The 24,190-nt window shown below is 37.7% G+C and overlaps 1 pseudogene; it reads left to right on the top strand.

Annotated features, from left to right (window-relative positions):
* LOC121321115 overlaps positions 1-10,037 on the top strand; it is a 138,511-nt pseudogene extending 128,474 nt beyond the window's left edge.
* The last annotated feature ends 14,153 nt before the right edge of the window (positions 10,038-24,190 follow it).

Genomic DNA, 24,190 nt, shown 5'->3' with positions numbered 1-24,190 from the left:
GAACTATTTCACATTTTGTTGTGTCAGTGCCTCAGAGTTTCATGCATTTAAATTAGGATTTTTTTTTCGCTTATCTGCACACCATAATCCATGCTGTTAAGGGGGAAAAAAGTTTTTATTGAGAAAACTTATATATTAAAAATATAAAACCGAAAGATCATAATTGGATAAGTCTCCACCCTTCTGAGTTAATACTTGGTGGAAGCATCTTTGGCAGCAATTACAGCTGTGAGTCTGTTGGGATAGGTCTCTACCAACTTTGCACACCTAGATTTGGCAACATTTGACCATTCTTCTGTACAAAACTGTTCAAGCTCTGTCAGGTTCCTTTGGGAGCATTGATGGACAGCAATCTTCAAGTCATGCCACAGATTTTTAATTGGACATTGACCTTTTTGTTCCTTAGCCACTCCAGTGCAGCTTTGGCTGTGTGCTTTGGGTCGTTGTCATGCTGAAAGGTGAACTTCCATCCCAATTTCAGCTTTCTTGCAGAGGGCAGCAGGTTTTCCACAAGGACTTATGTACGTTGCTCCATTCATTTCCCTTCTATCCTGACATGTGCCTGAGTCCCTGCCGATGAGAAACATCCCCATAACATGATTCTGACACCACTATGCTTTACAATAGGGATGGTGTTCTTTGGGTGATGCACTGTGTTGGGTTTGCGCCAAACATAGCGCTTTGCATTTAGGCCAAAAAGTCCATTTTAGTTTCGTCAGACCACAAAAGCTTTTTGTCACATGGCTACAGAATCTCCAAGTGTTTTTTTGCATACTTCAAACGGGATTCAGGGTGGGCTTTCTTGAGTAGTGGCTTCCTTCTTGCCACCCTACCATATAGGCCAGATTGTGGAGTGCTTGGGATATTGTTGTCACATGCACACTTTGACCAGTCTTGGCCATAAAAGCCTGAACTGTGCCTTTCAATAACTTTGTCCCGGAGTTCTTTTGCGCCTTGGTGCTCATGGTTGAGTCTTTGCATTGAAATGCAATACCCAGCAAAGGGAACCTACAGGAACTGATGAGTGTATCCTGAAATCATGTGATTCACTACAATTTAATACAGGTGGAGGCCACTTAACTTGGTTTGTGATTTTGAAGGTGATTGGTTACACCTGAGCTAATTTAGGATTGCTATTACAAGGGGGTGGACACTTATCCAGCCAAGCTATTTCAGTTTTTATTTTTAATTAATTTTCTGCAAATTTCTAGAATATTTTTTACACTTGGAAGTTGTGGGGTATGATGTGTAGATTGAATGAAAAAAAAACCTGTTTTAATGCATTTTAATTCCAGGCTATAAGGCAACAAAAGGTGAATATTTTGAAAGGGGGTGTAGACTTTCTATAGGCACTGTATAAACAGTTGCTACGAGTGCTGGAGGGCCAGTACGATACTTATTTGTGTAGTGTTTGTCCCGTTTGTTAGTGTCTGTCTGTTTGTTTGTCTGTTTTGGTTACTGCGTTGTTTTTATTTTACAAAGTGTTTTTGTTTTGTTCAGCCTTTTGATTTATAATAAACCGGCGCAACAGCACAATTCAATCCACTTACCACTCTGTTTTCGTTTATTTCCTGGTCTGACGTCACCCCTGCAGCCATCCTTGTGACAGTGTAAATACTCTCTATCGAACTGTCATGTTACAATCCTCCAATAGAAAGGCACGAATTTGCTGCCACTCAGTAGTTGGGGTGGATTTAAAATATTCAGAAAGAATCAACGTGAGATAGTCAGTCAGAAAGGAGAGACATTGCCCAACTGCACTGGAAAAGTTTCTTGTTTATTGTAGGTTGTTTTTTTTTTTTTTTTTTTTTTTTTTTTTTTTTTTTTTCACGGGGAAAAGTATATTGGATATACGCTGATTTCTTCTCTTTTTTGTTTTGTTTCTGGGTGTTTTTTTATTGGTTAAAATGATCACCAGAAGCCATATTTATGTAGTACTTCACATATTCTATATTGTAAACATCTATTTTACAGCTGTATCAAATTGTGCTGAGACAGCACATTCACATATACAATGGACTTTTCAATAGGAGAAATGTATTTCCTTCTCCACTCAACAGTGTACCCGTTGGACCTTTACAGTATTAACTCATTCTAATACACACACACACAGACAATATTATGTGTTAATTTTATCGCTACAGTTTCAATAATTAGACAAGCAGCAGTATTGTATTGATACCTCAGCTATCAATGACATTAAAGCATTTGACAGTCAATACTAATAGCTATCAATAACCATTATTGGGTTGCTATCTGATTTGCACATGAACCATTTAATGAATTAGAGAAGGATCCTTACACAGTATAGGAAGTGTAAAGTTTACTTTCAACATGTCCCACGTGTTGATTTGTATTATTTGTATTGTCTGATTTCATTGAACTTCCATTCTTTTGTTGCAGAGGCCCTTTCCTGGTGGCCATGGGAAAATCTTGGCATCCTGAGGAGTTTACCTGTGCCCATTGTAAAACCTCCTTGGCAGATACTGGTTTTGTGGAAGAGAAGGGCTCTGTGTATTGTGAGCACTGTTATGAAAAATTCTTTGCCCCCACCTGTGGCAGGTGCCAACTGAAGATTCTTGGGGTAATTGCATTGATTTCACGTCTTGTTCCTATTTGTTAAAATATTTTCAGAGCAGTTAAGAGGTAAATAATGTGCTTGAAGGTCATAATATAATGATAGAATGTAATACAACTAGCAGGTGCATGACCCTTCGTAGAATCATCCTATATTCAGCTGGTGGCTAAAGCATATTTCACAAATCATTTTTCAGTAAAGAAGACGCATTTGATCCTGCTATTTCTAAGTTCAAATAATGTATTCACAGACATTTATTTTATGTAGTAAAGCACTTGAGGGTGAGCTTATGTTTTGAGGTATGGTAACTTTAATAGCAGTGTACCCTGTCATGCTTTATTACTTAATATGAGTGTTTGAATATAGTGGTCAGGATATTCATTTATCTAGTCCTTAGTCCCACTTTTCTCACTGTTTTTGACTGAGGGAAACAAATATGCATTTAACCTTGTGTTCTTAAAGAGCCAAATACAATTGAACTGTTTGAAGTTAATGAATGCCTTTATTAGAGCAGATCTGGTCTGGAGTTTACGCAGAGCTCAACTATTTTTTTATTTTTTTTTGTGTACATACAGTATATACTACTGCTAAATGTCATGTTATATGTATGATTTAATTACAAACCCAATTGGAACATTGTTAAGCAAAGATAGCTCATATTAATAATGGATCAGCAGAGTTTGACAGGGGTTTTCATGCCCTGAGTCTTCCACTGTAACAAAAAGATGTATTTACTGCGTAGTCTAGAACACAATCCCTTAAAAACCCCAATGTATTTAATTGTTCAACACAATATCAAATAAAAAAAAAAAAAGTTTTATTTTTAGGGTGCATGTAAGGAAAATATTGTAGATTCCACTATAAAAGTCGGCTAAAAATAATAGTAATTTCTCATTGGTAAAAAGGTAAAGAATGCTTTAAATCCAGTGGTCAAGGTCATGTTAGGGCATGATCTTTGGCCTCTGGTTTGGTTTATAAAATATATTTTCAGATGTGCTCACCTAAATTATTCATTGTACTGAACTTTTTAAGGCTGTAGTTTGGGTGTCATTTATCAGATTTTCCTGAAACTATGAATAGCCACTTCTTATAATAAGTTAGTCTATACATTCTGTAGGTGTATATTCATGTTTTTTTTTTTTTTTTTGTACAGCTATCGCCAAAGGTTTTGCATCACCTTGTAGAATTAACAAATTTTGCTTCATAAAGTCGAATTAAACCTGCTGAATAATGTTAACATATTTAATTATATACCGCTTGTAGTTTTCCATGTACTTAACGAAAAACATTTTGTGATATTTCAAAATCTAACTCATCTGAAGTACTATTATGACTTCCAGTAGACTTTTCCAATATGATTTTGTATTGTCTTACAATAAAGCTCTGGCACCCCAATTTAATTTGAGATTCAGGATGTTTCAGAATTTAAAACTTGTTTGACAATATCCCTTTGCCTTATAATTTAGTTTTCTTTTTAATATTTATGTTTATCCATTTGTATAGAAAAAAAGATTAATGTTCTTTTATAATGCATTTGAGTTGACTGTTCTTAAAAGATTCACTAATAATGTACTTTTAAATTTTGATGATAGCTCTTAATTTTGTATTTATAGCTATGATCGTAGTTTTGTACGTTTTAGTACAAACTTTTTCAATGCTGTTTAATTTTGTAAATTTGTTTCCTTTTTTTCTTCAGGAAATTATCAATGCTCTGAAGCAGACCTGGCATGTCCACTGTTTCTTGTGTACGTCTTGTCATCAGCCAATCCGCAACAATGTCTTCCACTTGGAGGATGGGGAGCCCTACTGTGAGCGAGGTAAAGCATAACTCTGCTCCCTACATACAACCTATCTGTCAAGAGAAATTCTTTAATGATTTATTTTGATATTAATTCCACTGTATCTGAAAGCGACAATATCCCACGATTAGGGCTGTGCAGACACTCAGAAAATAGTTGCCCTTCCCTCACCTATACAGTTGCATACCAATCAATGGCATTATACATATGTATTGAATGATTTAAAAGCCGATTAGAAGCTAATTTTCCTTTCACCCAGGGTGCTGACATTTTTACTGCCATATAGCAGTTGGGCCATAAACAGAGACAAAAAAAAATGCAAAACTAGCAAATGCCACTTTCACACAAGTGAAAATCAGGAGGCGAAATGAAAATAATTTTATATAAAAAAGAAAGGTAAGACAAATAGTTACAGGTAAAATATTTAGTTTGAGCATCACATTGTCAAATTGTTATTGATTGGTGATCAATTATGTAGACAAGGGGAAATGAGGGGACACTTTGTTTTGTGTTGTGTAATTAACACATTGGAGGTTCCCTTTCAAAAAGGGAATATTAACCATTACAAAATGCGTGTTTCTCTTTAAGACACCCGAACTGAAAACAATCAAAGATTCTCGCTTTAGCAGAGTGTCGCTGCTGAGGCTCCGCCCTGCAACCATAAGACAGCAGCGACCCCTATAATCATCGCCATTTTCTTTTTTCAGTGCTTTTAACTTGTTTTTAAGTGTTATATACTGTGTGTGTGTGTGTGTGTGTGTGTCATGTATATATATAACCATACTATAATATATATATATATAGCGAGATATATAGGATATATATATATATATATATATATTACACTGCAATATATATTGCGTTGCAGACAGGAAATGGCATTGCGTTGATGTCGGGCCAGAAGGCGGAAGAACAACAAACCAGGCAGGTACTGCAGTGAAAAAGACGCAGCTTGCAGTTTATTTGAATACAGAAATAAATAAAATATTTAAACAAAACAAACACTGCCATCACAGTGAAACAAAATATTTAAACAAAAATAAATCACAAACACAAAATAGACCTAAAGGTCCGGCTGGGCAGTAGCCTTCACAGATCCTTTAAGTTTCGGTTTCGTTTTCGTTTTTATTTTTTTACGCTACTGCAGGCTTCATTCGGAGTATATAACATTGTGTTTTTCACAATATTATAGCGTAACTACTACACATAAATAAATATAAGACTATTTCTTGGACCGCGTGGTTTCGTTTCCGTTTCCAACGGTGTGTATATATTGCTTTTCTGTTTTTTATTCTTAGAGGTTGTAGCTTGTAGGCGTTCCTGTTAGCAGCTCGATGCTGTTTTAGTATTGCTTCTGCGGTGCTATTACAAAGGCTTTTTTCAAGCAGGCTTTTTCTATTTTCACTCTGAATTTAGAATTAGCCAGTGGCTGACTTGCAGGTGGGCATCACTGCTAACGTGCCAATTGCAGTAACTGTGATTTATCGCTCGAATCTCGCTTGCAAGATCGAGGTTACAGCTTTGGTACCGAACATCGGTATCGAGTGCATCAAGTCGACAACGAGTGTCGGTGCCGGGGGTACTGTGTCGGCATCGACACCAAGTACACGCATTGCTGAGTACCCCGTGTCGGCGCCGAGTGACAAGCATCAGAGCAGTGTTTGGCACCGCGTGTCGAGCGTTGGCGCTGAGTCAGCCCTATCGACACTGACTACTGGTGTTGACACTGATTGCCAACACCAAGTGCAGTGTACAGGTGCCATATATACAGTACCAACTGCACTTTATAGTGTATTACACACTACTGCCTGGCATTGTTAACATGTCTGTGTTCCATACATGTAACACTTGTAAGGCCAAGCTGCCTGCAAAGGACAGGCACATGGAGTGCATTGTATGCCTTTCATTTTATGCCACTGTAGGCCTTGACAGATGTCACTTCATATGATATCTGTGCCTCGTTCAAGAAACATACTCTCGAGAACCGAGTGGTACGACTCTCTAAGGAACGATCACTCATGCCTGTGCAGCGCTCCTTATCGCCGTGCTCCCCTGAAGCTGTCCCCTCCCCTCTTGGCCCTGTCCAGAGAGAGCGTAATAATCGGACTAGGAAGAGCCCGATATCTAGCTCTGCCTCTAGTCCCTCGCCGTCTTCCCGCAAATCCTTCTCACCTTCTCCCCCTCCAAAACGAAGGAGAAAGAAAGTCCAACGATCAAGTTCAGCAGGCAGGGAACAGATTGAGCCAACAAACAATCCTTGTGGAGCTGCTGAGAGAGCGCTCAGTCCCACCGTCATTGCCAGTACTACCACCACTCGCTCCTTCTACACCTTTGCAGACAAAGACTGATGAGATAGATGACATGCTCTCTATCACCGCCTCTGTGGAGATGGATGATCAGCTGGTCCCCCCATCAGATGATGCAGCGTCTGAAATGCCTGTGGCACAGCTCTCGCTTTCGGCTGAGCTTATGCCCTTAATGCAGCGGTGTTACAGACACCCTGGCCTGCAGAGCAGACTGAAAGGTGCTCTATTTATGATGAGCAGCCAAAAGTTCTTCCTGCTGCCCCTCCGGTTCACCCGGACTTCCTGTATGAGTTACAGTCCACCTGGGCACACCCAGCCAGGGCTGAGGCAGTTTCCCCCGTCCAATGGACTTTCTGTACATAGCTGGGTCTTACCCATTTTCTGCCAGTAGAGGCCTCTATTCCTGCACTTGTTCAGCGTGCTAATTTGTCCTTGCTTTCCAAGGATGCAGCATGCCCAAACAAGCAATGCAGAGTGACTGAGGTCATTCTAAAGAACGCCTACACAGCTAGTGCTTTCTCTACAAGACTGGGAAGCTACAACAGCATTCTTGTAGCTTACCAAGCTCACCTTATCGGGGCCATTGCTGAAACTGACAAGCCCTCGTCTCTACAGTTAGACAAGCTGCGCTTGATCTCGGGGAACCTCCTCAGGCTGTCCAAGCTTAGTGGACAGGCAATAGGCAGAAACCTGGCAGCGTTGGTGGCTGCACGCGGACAGCTTTGCCTCTCCCAGGCACAAGTACTGTACGGGGATAAAACGGCCTTGCTGGACGTTCCCATCATGCGAACTGCCGATGCGATGTGGCCTGTTCAGTCAGGCACTCCAACCCATCGAGCCTGCAGCAATGGGTTTGGCCCCTGAACGGCTACATCTAAGCCGTCGGGTTATCGAACAGGGTGATTGACACCCTGCAAAACACAATATACTAAGGTAGCCTCGTCCCGTTCTCAATATGGGTACAAGTGGGGCGTGTTCCAGACGTGGTGCTTATCTTGTGGGTTTGAACCCACGACATCTCCTATGGCAGTTATACTGCAGTTTTTACAAGACTTTTTTGGTGAAGGGAAATCTCCTTCTACTTTAAAGGTCTATTTGACAGCCATTTCAATATTCCATGTAAAAATCGATTAATTGTCCCCAGGAGCTCATTTCCTTGAGGGGCAATTTTTGAAATGCACTAACAAAACCTCCATTTCCTCTCTTTCAAGACAGCTGTCTTGCTTGCCATCACTACTTCTAGCAGGTGAATGAGATGCAAGCATTTTCAACCTCGAAGGCTTGTCTAATTTTTTCAGAGGCCAGAACGAAGGTCACCCTTCATACTAACCTAGCTTTCCTGCCGAAGACCATCTCGGTTTTCCACATGAACCAGTCAATGGAATTGGAGGCTTTTCATCCCCCCTCTTTTCCAATCTGACAAGGAGCGCCAGCTCCATATGCTTTGTCCAGTGCGGGCGTTAGCATACAATGTGGAGAGGACTAAAAGCTGGAGGCAGTCGGAGCAGCTGTTTGTTTGCTATGGGGCTAAGTCCCAGGGACAGGCTCTGTCTATATGCAGTGCAGTGGTGTGGGCTTCCTCCCATACGCTTACCAGGTTCTATCAGCTGACTGTCATGGATCCGCAGAATCCTGGTTTTGGCATAAGAGTACTGAGGGTTACTAGCTTGTAAATTGGGTTGTATACCATGTCCTTGCAACAGCTTGGGTATACTCACCTATTTTGTAATGGTTAATATTCCCTACTTGAAAGGGAGTGCTGGTTCCCTGAAGTAGGAATATTAATCATTAACTTTGGGGTCAAGGCGTTCATGTTCGTAATCTTGAAGAAAATGAAGATGATTGTAGGGATCGCTGCTGTTTTGTGGTTGCGGGGCGGAGCCTCAGCAGTGCCACCCTGCTCTAGTGAGAATCTTTGGTATAGAGTTTTCAGTTTGGGTGTCTTAAAGGTAAACACCCATTTTGTAATGGTTAATATTTATATTTCAGGGAACCCGGGTTATGATAATAACCTTATGTTTTATTCCATTTAATTAATAACTAACAACTTAAATTACAGTAAAGGGAATTACTTGGAAAATCTTGAGTATCTGCTCTGTTCCATGGCAACATTGCATCAAATGTTCCAAATAACCCAAACAGTATACACGTGTATTTACTTGTAATCAATGCATGTTAAAAATGGGGGATTTCAGCTTGTTGCAAACACTTTCCTTATTTCTTTCCAGATTATTATAGCATGTTTGGTACAAGCTGCCGTGGTTGTGACTTCCCCATTGAAGCTGGAGATAAGTTCCTGGAAGCCTTGGGATGTACTTGGCATGACACCTGTTTTGTGTGTTCTGTAAGTAGAAACAATCTTGCATTGCTTTTGTGAAAGCCATACTAAGCTCCAGTATACTGGCCCATATGTGAAGTCGTAGAAAAATCCTAATTCTTTTATAAAAATCATGACATTTGGAGAAGCATGGCATTAACAGCTTTTTAAAGTTTAAACAAAAAGAAAGACACTTAAAAGTAGGTTTTGCAGTGGACTGCAGTGTGTATTGGTTATACCATTGTGATTTATAATTGGAAAGACAAAACATCAAAATGCTATCGTTGTTAACATTCTACCAATGGCTCATACCACTGTAGTTGCCCTAGTGTTACCATTGCTTTTGCCAGGTAGTAGCACTCAACACTGCAAAAAGCACTCTTTAGACAAGATAGACATGCATAACAACAGTTTTCAGGGATGTGACATTGATGAGGGGGACTACAAATAGTTGGCCTGTATCTATAGGTTGATTTAGAAGTCACTGGTCAAGTGGGCAAGATAGAACAGTATTTGTAACTTCTGTGTCTGTCCATTATTAAAAACTTCAGAACTTTATTCCACCGATCAGGAAGCACCATTGCAGGGCACTACCACACAGTAGTTGAATGCAGAGCTTTCAGATAGAGTATCTAGCTTAAAAAAATAAACAAGTAGAAGGAAAACAAAACATTGAAAGGATAACTAAAACTAATTTAGAGATTTAAAATGTTTTCTAACTGCAGTAAAGTCCTGATTATGGGGCTAGCCTGATTAGTTAACCTTGTCTGTACAGGTTGACCTTCCTTACTCTTGGCTAGACGACAATGCCCTGAAATCGGGGTTCTTTTGCTTAAATAAGTGTTCTTCTCATTTATCCAGTGACTTCTGAATCACCTTGTATATTTAGTTGACTAAAGTGTACTGTGTCCCCTTGTTGAAACTTACCACAATTGTTTTTGTTCCAGGTATGTTCTACAAATCTGGAGGGTCAGACTTTTTTCTCAAAAAAGGATAAGCCCTTATGCAAGAAACATGCCCATTAAATTAACTTGTAATGGTCTAGAATCTTTTGAGTCTGCCATCAAACAAGAGGAAAATACAAGATAATTAATTCATCAGCTGATGATATTTACGAAAATAAAAACAATTATGCATGTATTGTATAAATCTGGATTAGGGGTATGGTATTTAGGATTGTGCTTCTTTGTTTTTAAGGGCTATGACATTGATGAGGGGGACTACAAATTGTCATTCCCTCACCTCAGTACTAATCAAAAGGCACAGTTGGTTTATATGCAAGGGAAAGATGATGTGTGCCATATACATACCAAGTTCTTATGTTTTATAGTTAAAAGGTGGTGGGAGAATCACTCCAGGGGTGAAAAAAAAGGTGATGGGAGTATTCAAAATAGCATGTAATATTGTTAAAACAAGAGCATCAATTTAGTATAATGAAGCATTAATGATAACGGTGACAATAAAAAAAAAAAAAAAAAAAAAAAAGATTTAATTGACGTAATTCTAAGGCCCTTCATTTTCGGTTTATATCTATTGTGTACCAAAAATGAAGGGCCTTTTGCATATCACATTTACTTTGAAAAATTTGGTACCAATACGTACTGTACCATCCTGATTTTTTTTCTTTTCTTTATTAAAGCGATACAATGAGTTTCTTTTGATCTGTTGTTTTATTTTACTGTTTAAGTAGATGCATACATTGTAGACAGGAACCACGGGATAAGTTGTATTAACAATGGAATTTGTCTTTTTTTTCTTAATTTTTTTCAGCACTCTCTGAATTAAAGTCAGTTTGCTTATGTTTTGCTTATGGTCTGCTATTTGCTATATTCACTTTAAAAACTGCAAGTATTTACACTGATTCAGTTGCAATCTGTTAAAGGCAAATGACAAAGGTTATATATTTTTGAATTACACATAAGATATAATAATGGATGTGGAACATTAGAGATATCATCAATAGTTTGTGTTGGTATTGGATTGGTAAAGGTTGAACAAAAGTGGGCCTACAATTGTTTTACTTTCAAGGTATTACCGAATGCCAGTATGTTTTAGTCTGCCAAGATAGCTGTGGTCACGTGATGATGATAATAATAGATCATAATAACAGAACACTACGATTTTGGCTTCATACTCGGTACACAACTGTATTATATGAATTTCTTGGTGAAGTTCACTTGTTTTTTCTTGTAAAATAACCACGACAATTACAGATCTTTTCATATTTGCAGGATTATTTAACACTGAAATGTAGATCTGACCCAATACTTGACTTTATGTGTTTCTGGTGTATGACACCGTACATCCAGTCAATTACGGTATCTATTATACTTCATTAAATTACACTTACCATTCTTCTGATATCATGCCCCTGGGGATGCTTAGTTTTTATTAGTTTCCAGTTTAGTACCCATTTTTCGATGGAGGTTGATTATTGGCTCCTGGATAGGAAAACAAAGATGTTGTTTTTTTTTTTTTTTTTGCTTTTTCTTAGGGTTAGGGTTAGTGTTTGCTTTATGATTCCCTTTCAAGTACAAAATGTAACCCATACCTCATTGGTATTAATCCTTTGATACCGTCTAACCTGAATAGATATTCCAAAGCTGCAAATAGTGCCCGTGACGCAGTCGTGCCCTCCCCCGAGGGCATAAAGGAGACTGCAGTCGCTCAAAACATCATCATTTTTCCTTTCACCAACCTGACAGAGATCTATGAACAGATAAGTGACGCATAGTGTTATATCTGATTGTTCATTTGTGTTTATCACCTGTTGCGATTTGTTTTTACGTGTTTTAGTAAAAATTATGCCCCACACTTTTACGCAGTTCTATCGGCTGAATGCCTTGGATCCACAAAACCCTGGGTTTGTAACAAGAGTGTTAAGGGCAGCCTCGAGCTCGACCCTTATAGCATAAAATTAGAGGTGAGATTCCCTGAATTTTTAGCCCTGTTACTTGGTAATGCGCATGGTGGCCTTTGCTGTGCCTTGTAGCTTTCAATTGGTCTGCAAATTCTTTGCGACAGCTTTGGTAAGTCTACCCATGAGGTAATGCTTACATTTTGAACTTGAAAGGGAATGTTAGGTTATTATTATAACCCTGGTTCCCTGACATAGAAATGTAACCATTAGCCTTCAAGGTCGCTGTGTCTTATTGCAGCAGTCTTGAGGGAAAAATTATGACATTTTGAGTGTCAGCAGTCTCTTGCATGTCCTCGGAGGCAGACGTGATTGCGTCACTGGCAGGTTAGATGGCATCAAAGGATTAATACCCATGAGGTAATGGTTACATTTCTATTTCAGGGAACCAGGGTTATGATAATAACGTTCTTCAGGTTAGGGGTTGTTTTAGGGATGTACACTGGTTCCTGAGAATATAATTGTTCTACATAAGTCATTCAGAAAAAATGTTTGGTGGGCAAATATGATTTACAAATTTATGCTTAACATGACCACATCAGTATTCTTAGGTCTATTTTTAGTTTTCAGCTAGTATTAGAACAATCCTTTAATCACAGATGTGTAGTACTGTACCATTGTTTTTTTTTTTTCTTTATCTTGTCTTCCACTGTTTGTTAGTAATCCTTTGCCTTGAAAATGTCTGAACATATAGAATGTGCAATGAGAGTGATATATATTTTAATTAAAAAGGAATGTTCCTATCAATGTGTACCAGAAATGTGATCAACATATTTTTCTCTTTGTGCACAAGTTATTACTAATAAACTGGTTTGGTAACCCTTGAAATTGATTGTGAATTTGTCTTTAAGCTTATTAAGGTGGAGGCAATGGCTTGGTAGCCCACACACCTCAATAGTAGCCAAAACATATTTTTCTTGAGGTCTGTGTTTAACAAGATGCTAATCGGAACGATAATTTACTGTTCCTACCTGCAGCTAAGTTGGTTGTTGCTTGTGTTTAACAATTATTTTATTACTTTCAGAAAATTACTTTGACTTTTCATTTTCTTCAAAATATGGTCTATTTATCTCTGCAAAAAAAATAAATAAAAAAATATATATATATATATATATATATATAAATATATACATTGGCTTCCAATGCAGCCTTCATGGTTTCTACTGTTCTTTTAAGGCAAACCAGCTATAACGTGATTTCTTAGGGGCAGCAGATATATCAAGACCTGCTGTACATCAGTCAGGACAATACATGTAAACACCAAACTATGCTATATGTTACATGTGTTATAGACGTTATAATTGTATGTTCGAGAGTCTAAACCAAACGTCCCCTTTTAGGGCTTCAGAATATTGAGTCCTATGATATTTTTTTATTTAATTTTTTTCTGTAATACTGCACCTGTTGACTTTTTAATAGAAATGTGGTTAGTAGTGTTTTCATAAAGCTACACTGCCAACTGTATAGGCTTAGATTACATTTCTTCATAGGAAAATAAAGTAGTTTCCACTGACACAATAAATAATATTTTAGAAATTGATAGTTAGGCCAGAAAGAAGTTGATGGGAAGGCACACTTACCACAGGTTGACTATGTTTTGTATCTTCCATAGGTTACTGGACCAGACTTGAAATTAGTCAAATTCTAACTCCCAAAATTTTAATAAAATAATAAAAGATCTACACCTGTACCTCATTATATCACTCTTCGCTATACTGCGGATACAAATATATCACGGTTCCTGGAGTTGGCTTCCAGTTTGGCTGCAATACACATAGGCACTTAGAATTACTGTTCGTTTTATTTCATACTGCACATCACAAACAACAATATACAAACCAATTAAAAACAAAACATTAATATCATACTGTTATCATATACACATGTATTGCACAATAACACAAAGCAAATGAAACTTGCTGAAGCGTTTTTTATTTTGGCCAACCAGGTGCTCACGTGTGGCAGCAATGCACTAGCAAAAGCCACAAGGCAGTTACGTACTCTCCCTAGCAATAAGCCTCATGTTGTTGGGAATGGATTATTTCAATGCAGCGGGTTTGTGCATTTGAGAAAGGAGACGAAGACTCATGAAATTAATTGGAGACAAATTGATGAGGTGCAATTACCCTCTGTTGTACAAATTAAAATGGTGTGCTGCTTTTTATACAAAAAATGAGAAAAAGAAAGTCGTGTAGAGGATTTATACTGGACCCTGACCGCCCAATAAAACGAGGGAGTGGTTGTACAGTATTTGTTAGCCTATTTGTGTTTCTATGGGTCTCTCGCTATATCGCAGCCCTCGATATATAGCGGATTTATATTGGACACCGACACCCGCGATGTAAAGAGTGGGTGATGTATTTAAAAAGATGTTCAGAAAGTATATGACAGTCACCAACACTTGAAAAGGCAGATGTGTGGTTTACTGTTATCTTGTGGTTAACAACTGAAAAGCATCAAGATTCTGTTCAGATTTCTCTGCTTCTCTCGACAGAAACATTGTGGGAAAGAAGAGTTAATGTCAATTATTTAGCTGCATTGCACACAATTGAATGTATAAAAAAAAGAAAATCCCACACAAAAACCCAACTGAAATAACTAAAAGGAACACATTGGTACTAAAAGAAAAGACTGCTACATGCCACATGCTCTTAGAAACCAGTAAAGTGAATTACAGAAGATCCAAGAATAAACCTTCATCAATTTTAAGCAGTCATTAAAGGGAATAAACAGCCATGACTGCTTAAATTGGTGAAGACTTATTCTTGGATCTTCTGTAATTCACTATTGGTTTGGAAGAGCTAGTGACCATTTCCTATCATTTCTATTAATACCAATGAGTTACTTCTACAAGATGTACATGTACAAATGTACTTAAAGTGATTGTATCTAACAACATAATTGCATAAATCTTACCTGTCATGCACTTTAATTTGCTCTGTAAATACATACAAATGTTCAGTTGAAAGAAAAAAAAACATTTTAACTTTAAATTATGATAACTGAAAATTATTAGTTTCCATTCCTTACTCTCAGGAAGTCTGTTACTGTTTCACTTCCTAAATCATTTTACCTCGGCAATTATTCTGGGTCAAGGCATGTAACGGGCTGAAAGTATGTTAGTCAATAAGGGAATCCGTTGGTTGATTAATGACAGAAAAGGTGTTGAGGGTTAGGTACACTTTCACAGTTCATGTGAAATGACTAAGGCATTGTAACACTACCGACTTTAAAACAAAGATTTCTACCAGATGAAACCAAACTCCATGCATGAACTCCAATTCCCATGATCCAACAGAAATGCGATTACATTGATCACCATGACCCCAGAAGTTGATGACGTTTTCACTTCTGGGTGCACCTCCTCACATAAGTCTGTACGTGAGCATGTGTCCCTTGTCCATTTTCTTCTAGGACTGTCAAGCACTGCAGATAGTATTTGTGTTAAATGTAGCTAAAAGCAGTCGAATAGGGTAACTCTTTTTGCAGAGCTAGTCTTTGTTTTTCTTTACCTGGGGGTAGTCAGTAATGGCTTCTCTCAAGCAGCATTGGAAGGTGAATTATCAATATTTAAACCCAACTGTCGAGGGTTTATGTAGATTGTGAAAGCAGGGAGTCTTCAGTAACACAAAGCATGGTGTCGCCTCTGTCTTGACGATGACGGTCCCTCTCTCGCACCATCTCCTCCTCACTCTGGAATGCACGTCCTTTGGTTTATTCAAGACATTGTGGGTCGAATGCACCAACGTGGATAAAATAAAACTCAGTTTAGTGCTAATCTAGGGTTAGTTGATCTGGGGCTCTGTTTTAATCACAGTTACATTGCACCACCGAAATTTAAACCAGGACTAGTAAATCTTGGATAAGCAGGTAATCCTAGATTTCTGATTAGTAATCAGTCATTATTTGTATATACTGTATTTAGCAAATGTAAATTTAAAAGCAAAAAAAAGAACAGTTCAAGCATAAGAAAACATTACATTCTAATAATTTTATTCATTATATACTCTTTCTGTGCACAGAAGATATTTAAAATTAATTATCAAAGAGCGCCAGCTTAGGCCCCATATGCATCCTGCAGCTTTCCTACAACCTTTAGCCAGATCTGTAGTTAATGTAGGGTTGTCCTGCATTAATTCCAAATATCAACTAACTGTAAGAATAGCTTTGTTTTACTTTGGGTGAACTTTAAAATATTTGTTTTAGTGTGAAAGTGTTTATATGCTACCTAAAGTGGCACATTCTAATATTTGATTTTACTGTCCTTGATTACGATGTTTTAGGCAAAAAAACTACGACGTTACAGAAAGTGTAAAGCTTGTTCGTTATCGACACCCGTGCATGCAGGAGTTCATTTATAAACAAAAAGGTACCGATTCTTATAATTAAGGAAGAGGGATAGCATTTCTTCTTCCACACAATCCATATAATGTACTTGAAGCTCTCATGTGCTTGTGGGTTTCATGCCTTATTGCTGGTGTCGGTAGCTACCTGGCAACCTTTGCCTAGCCCTGTTTTAATCTAATCTTCAGTTTTGAATAAAAGGGGGGGGGGGGGGGGGGGGGCAGCTAATCTGGTGAACATTAGGAGCAACTATTTTTTTTGTGTTTCGCTGTTTGGGTTGTGAAAAAAAAAAAAAAAGTAATTTTCTTACCCATTGATGTTGCATCCTAAAATATATTGTTACAAAACACTTGTCATTCAAGTCATAGAGTAGGAAAATTTTTTGTTTTTTTATGCTGTTCTGTACATAGTTTTTTTTGCAACATAAAATAACACTTTTTCGTACAGTTCATTGCAAACTGTATAATTATCACCTGTCAGACAAAAAGGTACAGGGTCTAGGATCTGCTGTGATCGGCACTCATGAACCCCAGTGGACATGTACTGTGTAAACTTTTAACATGCCGCATACTCCTTTTTATTGTTTTAAAAAAAAAAGTACATTTGTAATTGTACAACATAATGTATAAACATGATTGTAGCAGGGCGAGATCTGTGCTGACTCTGCTGGCGTGTTCACGGGCTGCAGGAAGAGGGCGGCAGTCGCCCAACAACCGCCTGTGAGTCATGGCAGTCACACGGGGAGGTGGGAAAGTGTGTGTGTGGACTTTCCCCCTCTCTGAATGGCCGAGATGCGGGTCTTGGGTGATTGTCGGTCCTATAAAATAACGCTCTGTTATTTCCTCAGGTCTGCCCACTTAGACGCGCTAAGAGTGCGGACGCTTTGATTCGGGACCGGGAATCAGCCGGGAGAAAAATAAAGAACCACAGCGAGACAGAGAGAGAGAGAGAGAGAGAGAGAGAGTGGGGAACCCTTGGGCAGACCCCGGCGTATTGTGAAAGAGCAGGCTAGATAGCCGATAGAGTAGGACGGTGATCCGGGTCGTGCGGGTAGCGGCGACCGGGATAACTAAGCCGAGTGCAGCACCTTTTATTTGTAGTTTTATTACTGTTTTATTTTCCCTTGTTCTTTTCGCCTTCTGTTTTCATTATTATTTCTTTGAGCACCTGCGAGTGCCCTTCCTGTTCACTTACCAGCTGTGGTATTTCCGTGGTGCTGTCTATCATCGTTGATAGGCAGCCCACGGTCAACAGTGCCCTCTGCCGGAAAAAGTAAGAACTGTCTAAAAATAAAACTGGGCACCTGTGTGGTGTTTTCAAGTACACCTGTCTGTCTCCTAATCAGTGAATTACCCACACCCCTTCCACAATGATACATAACTTTTATCTCTATTTCTTAATGCCTTTACTCAAATATACAACAGGCCACGCAGTCATAATGTGAAACCAAGTTGTTTTTGTTATAATAATAATAATAATAATAATAATAATAATAATAAATATTCTTATATCTTATTTGTTTGTGACTAATGTGTTTTACTAAATATGCACCGGGTGTACTTGCCGACTAGCACTTCATGTTCTCCAAATTGAGACTGATGTGCTGTTGTTATACAGAAAATGTAGCTACATTTTGTGAAGGTATGCTGCCATTATGTTCAAGTTTAAACAACCTCCAAGGAAGGTTTAAATTTAATCCACCTTTCACATTTAAACCTGGATTAAAATTAGTGGTGCAATGTGGTTATAGTTTAATCTCTCTTTCCTACTTTCACTTGAAGAAGAGACCTTTGAGGTCTTGAAAAAAATTAAAATATAATCCTTGATTAAAATATAATCCTTGATTTAATCTGGGTTGGTAGTTAATCTATGTTGGTAGGCAGGACTGATATTTCTTTTTTAAAATGTTGACATGTGAAAACCCACACTCGCAAACAGCACTGCTTAACCCTTTAGGACCAAACGTTTTTCAGTGGATGCTGCAGCAGGACCAGGTTTTTTTGGCTGTAGTTGACCCTATTCCTATAACAATTCACAAAAAATATTGTGTTGTGTTTTTTTGTTAATATATATTCAATGTATTTTTGCTTAGAGATATGTGTAAAAAAAACGGGTTATTCTATGACCAGAGGGATCTTACAATACTTCATGAAAGTGTTGTTGAAAAATATTAATATTTGGGCAGATTACAAGACATTGTTTCATCTGAGTTATTGCAAAAACATAATAAACATTTAATCCCAGGGTCTTTATAAGTAATAATGGACACCACTTGATTATTTTCTCAAAATAAATAAAATAATAATTCTTCACTCCAATTTTATCAGTTATAAGGAACACAAAAAACATACCTGATAAATGTAATTCCTGAAACATAATGTGCTTATATCCACTTGTAACAAAGTTGACTAATAAGTGCAGTCAATTGCCACAGCGAAAATAATTATGAAAAGAGGGCCAAACAGAGGCTACCAAAAATACATTTATTGCTGCTGAGGAAATGGACACAAGTTGTCTGAACAGCATCCAATAGCACAGTTTTGGAAGGCAATAAATATCACCAGTAATAAAAAATAAAGAAAGCACAGTAACAGTCCCGAACAAACAAAACAATAAAGGCAATATAAAAAATCACCAAAAAACAATGTCCCCGAAAAATCCTTATGCAAACATCCCAAAAATAAATCACATGAATGGCCATTCAGAATAAAACTGTAATCCAATAGATTGCAAAAGATCTCACCCTGGCTGCTCTTGATCTGGCGCTGGTTCTGTGAATCTGCAATGCAGTTGTTGGAGATCCTTTAAAAAAAAACTGGCAAAAACAAACAGAACCCCAAACAAAAAAAGGTATGAAGGGAAAAACTGGTGGTCAAGAAAAATGCAACCTGCGCTGTTAGGATAGTGGACAAGAGACAAACAAAAACTATATTTTGCTAAATAAACCAAAAAAGTATGGTAATAGAACAAAAAATCCTAACACACAAAGGTGAGCAACAACCACACCCTCTACACCTTCCTTCTCTTACCCTCCCTAAAAACAGGAAACAGGAACTAAAGGCCTTCCCCCCATTAGGTGACTAGTGGAGGGAAAGAAGGAGCAAGAACAATTAATTTCTGTAAAACCCCCAGTAAAAGGGTAATGAAAAAAAACACAGGTAAAACAAACCAATTGAATGGAAACATATAGATGCCCTGAGAAGCTCTAAAAATAAGAGACAGGAATAACTATATAAGACAAACACTAAGAAAAGGAGAGAAGAGCTTATAATAAAAAAAGAAAAAAAAAAACATTGCCTGGCCAGGCTCTGCTATTCAGAATTATGAATAAGCAGGTAATGCATTTAACGCATCACTGTGTGTGGCTCCTGCCACACACCTGTCTCTTGATATGTATAAATGTTATAAAAACATATATATTAAACCACATGAGAGAGAATAAATGTTCTAATATAACTATGTCAAGTACATCGGATTTCCAGTATTTCCCTGTTTTTAAACAAGTTCCTGTTTCATTTTTTGTCTCTGCCCTATAAAAATGAAATGCCTGTCTCAGTGACACCACAAAAAAAACCAAACAAACAGGCAGTTAAGTTCAATCCCTCCCCTGTCCAATGAAACGTGTTAACAAGCTGTACTGCAAAGTATGGAGACACAGTAAGTGAAAGAAACAAAGTGCCTTTTTATCATGTTTACCCACACCCAGGCCCAGAATGACACTTCAGAATGATTGTGTTCACACAATCACAGTCCTTTAAAGAATTAATGAGTTAGTGTCAGAGACAACAGCAATAGTTTCTGAATGTTTAAGTAGGAGTCTGGATTGCTGGTTATTAGTTTTTAACAAGTCATCATGCACTCTCTGTTTATTTCAATAGCCTGTCACCAAATTCCAGCCCTGGGGATTCAAACAAAAAACAAAACACTTTGTAATCCTAACCTTACCAATTGATAGGGACACAAATTGTTCTCAGAGTTTTATAGCTTCAATTAATAATACTGAGGTAGTTCAGCATCACTGTATCTGTAATATATAACACTCATGGTACAGTCATTTGACAAAAAACCTCTGTTGTGCAAACAACCCAGAGTCCATAAAAACATTGTTTTCAATTGTGTTGTGGCCAATAAATAAATAAACAAACAAATATATATATATATATATATATATATATATATATATATATATATATATATATATATATATATATATATAAACACCAAAACAGAGTGGTAAGTGCATTGAATTGTGCTGTTGCATCAGTTTACTATAAATCAAAAGGCTGAACAAAACAAAAACACTCTGTAAAATAAAAACAACACAGTAACCAAAACAGACAAACAAAACAAACAGACACTAACAAACGGGACAAACACTACACAAATAAATATCGTACTGGCCCTCCAGCACTCATAGCAACTGTTTATACAGTGCCTATAGAAAGTCTACACCCCCTTTCAAAATTTCACATTTTGTTGCCTTATAGCCTGGAATTAAAATGCATTAAAATAGTTTTTTATTTTCATTTATCTACACATCCTACCCCACAACTTCCATGTGAAAAAATATTCTAGAAATCTGTAGAACATTCATTAAAAATAAAAAATGAAATAGCTTGGTTGGATAAGTATCTACCCCCTTGTAATAGCAATCCTAAATGAGCTCAGGTGTAACCAATCGCCTTCAAAATCACACACCAAGTTAAGTGGCCTTCACCTGTGTTAAATTGTAGTGATTCACATGATTTCATGATAAATTCAGCAGTTCCCTCTGCTGGGTAGTGCATTTCAAAGTTAAGACTTGAATGAGCACCAAGGCGCTTTCAAAAGAACTCTGGGACAAAGTTGTTGAAAGGCAGAAATCAGGGGATGGGTATGAAAAAATATCAAAGACTTTTAATATTCCTTAGAGCATGGTCAAGGCAATTATTAAGAAGCGGAAGGTGTATGGCACCACCAAGACCCTGTTTAGATCAGGCCATCCTTCCAAACCGGATGACTAAGCAAGAAGGAGACTGATTAGAGAGGCTACCAAGAAGCCAATGGCAACTTTACAAGAGCTACAGGCATTTATGGCCAAGACTGGTAAAAGTGTGCATGTGACAACAACATCCCAAGCACTCCAGAGATCTGGCCTGTATGGTAGCCCACCTTGAATCCTGTTTGAAGTATGCAAAAAAACACTCAGGAGATTCTGTAGCCATGTGGCAAAAAGTTTTGTGGTCTGACGAAACTAAAATGGAACTTTTTGGCATAAATGCAAACCATTATATTTGGCGCAAACCCAGCACAGCTTATCACCCAAATGTACACGTTCAGGCCAGCAAGGCTTCTAGGAATAAAAACAGGCTTGTTCTACTTTAAAGATATAACAGATTTTCAGGCACTGTTTGATTAAACTTTTAATTTACTTATGCAGAGTATTGTATTGAGTAACCTTCCAAGCCTTGCGTACAATAAGCTTGGCTCCCTGCAAAGTAAACAGGTTCCCGTGCCTGCAAAGGTGGTGGGGTGAGCTCTCTCTTTAAAGCGATACTGCATGAATAAATGTAAACCAAAATAACTTTCTCAAAAGTATTTTTATTTATTTATTTTAATAATGATTAATTACACTGTGTAACAATTTTTTTTTTTGTTTGGTTCCTGGGTAGTAAGTGTTATTTCCTAATTGCTTATGCCTCAAAAGTATAGAAAGGCGGGACTGGCCACAGCGGACCGAGTTCTCTGTGGCGAGAAACAATGTCAAGTGGGAGCCACTGGTGGACCCCCGGAAAGTGCTGATGCCACCACTGCACATCAAATTGGGCCTTATGAAACAATTAGTCAGAGCTCTAGATAAGGAGTCAGCAGCCTTCAAGTACCTTCAAGACTTCTTCCCTAAGCTGTCTGAGGCAAAGGTCAAAGCCGGTGTCTTCGTCAGACCACAGATAAAGAAGATCCTGGAGTACAATGAATTCCCCAAGAAGCTCACTAGTAAGGAGGAAGCGGCTTGGAACAGTTTGTCGCAGTGGTTCGGGGCTTCCTGGGCAATCACAAGGCCGAAAACTATGTGGAGCTGGTTGAGACTCTGGTGCAGAGCTACGGCACAATGGGCTGTAGGATGTCCCTCAAAGTCCATATCCTTGATGCTCATCTTGATAAATTCAAGGAGAACATGGGAGCGTACTCGGAGGAGTAAGGCGAGCGCTTACACCAGGATATACTGGACTTTGAACGCCGCTACCAGGGACAGTATAACGAGAACATGATGGGAGACTACATTTGGCTGCTGATTCGTGAAAGTGATTTACAGTAGAATCGTAAATCTCGAAAAACTACTCACTTCTAAATCTGTTGTAGTCATTTTTGTATTAGTTTAGTATAAATACATGTTAATTTGGATTCATGTGTTGTTTTTTTCTGACTTTATGTGAACGAAAAGACACAAATTCGCCCATTTTCTCATTGGAAATAGGTAAATTTCAAAATATCACTGTCCTGGTCACAAAAGCAAAGTTTGTTGGGAATAATAGCCATTTTCTATACTTTTGAGGCATAAGCAATTGGGAAATAACACTTACTACCCAGGAACAAAAATTGTGTTACATAGTGTAAGCTAAAAACCGCAGCAGAGCCATTCTGTGCGCAGCTTCTAATGACCTAATAGAAACTCGGGGCTCGCAAAATCGCTAGCCCGACGTTCTGGCTCAACCAAAAAAAATCTGTCAGACAATGTGTTTTTTTTTTTGGCTGCTTGTCTGACGAGCAATCCGATTTTTTTTACACCATAACAAGATAACGTTCTGTGGTTTAATCAAACAGTAGGTTTGCCTATCTATCTAGTCAGCGCACTGGTATATGTCACATGACTTGTGTCTGCTCAAGTGAAGCGAAGGTTAAAACGGACACCACGACAGCCAAAATACAAACTTTTATATTGACGGCTATGTTTTTTTTAAACAAAGTTACAGACTGGAATTACAAGCTACTGTACTCTGCTCACCAAGATTCACATTTTGTTATCTTGTTGTTACCTTTATTAAATCGTTAGTGTTATTTCCCAACCCAGGAAAAAAAAAAAATTGCATACGATAGTTATTATCACTGATAGATTTAGCACACAGCATGTTGACATCGCTTTTTTCATTTATTTTATGGAATTAATAAAATATACCGGTAATTTTATTTTAACTGTATGGTGTTTGCTTGTAACTTACAATATTGAATGCAGCAACAGCCTTGGGTCCAAACCGTCAGCCCAGTGTAGATATACTGTTTACGGCAATCATGTAGGAGCGCACCGGAAGTACATACTACTTTCTATTATGACTTTTTTTTTCTTTTTTTTTTTGACACTACTACAACCGAACAGTCGAGATACGTTGGCCGTGCCGTCTCGTTGTTTACTAATTAAATAATTATAAGAATGGATATGTAATATTATAATATAATAATAATAAAAATAATAAATATAATTATATAATATAATCTTTTCTTCTTCTTCTTCTTATTTATATTATTATATTTTTTTAAAATAAGGATTCCCAGATTTTAATTAATTTGTTTGCTAACGTGAAACAAAACAAACTTTTTTTGAAAAAAAAATACCCCTACCCCGGGATATAGCCAGAATACTGGATGCAGCATGCCACAAATAGGTACTGTACTTGTAATTCTACTTTTATTCACAATCTTATGCTATTATTATTATTATTATTATTATTATTATTATTATTATTATTATTATTAGTGGTAGTAGTAGTGACAAATACTGTGATAATAAAGAAAAATCAAATAATAAAACAGTAATAATATTATTAATAATTTAGCTAATCCCTTTATCCAAGGCGACTTCCTTAACTTACTCCAGCATCTTATATTGTTAGTTTTGGTTTGTTCTTTTACCGTAGCGAACAAAAGGCTTTGGACTCAAACAGGGTTGTTATAGCG

The sequence above is a fragment of the Polyodon spathula genome, chromosome 1, assembly GCF_017654505.1.
Source record: "Polyodon spathula isolate WHYD16114869_AA chromosome 1, ASM1765450v1, whole genome shotgun sequence".
In the NCBI taxonomy this organism is placed as follows: domain Eukaryota; kingdom Metazoa; phylum Chordata; class Actinopteri; order Acipenseriformes; family Polyodontidae; genus Polyodon; species Polyodon spathula.
The sequence above is the reverse complement of the archived record's forward strand: the minus strand, read 5'-3'. Positions and strand labels throughout refer to the sequence as shown.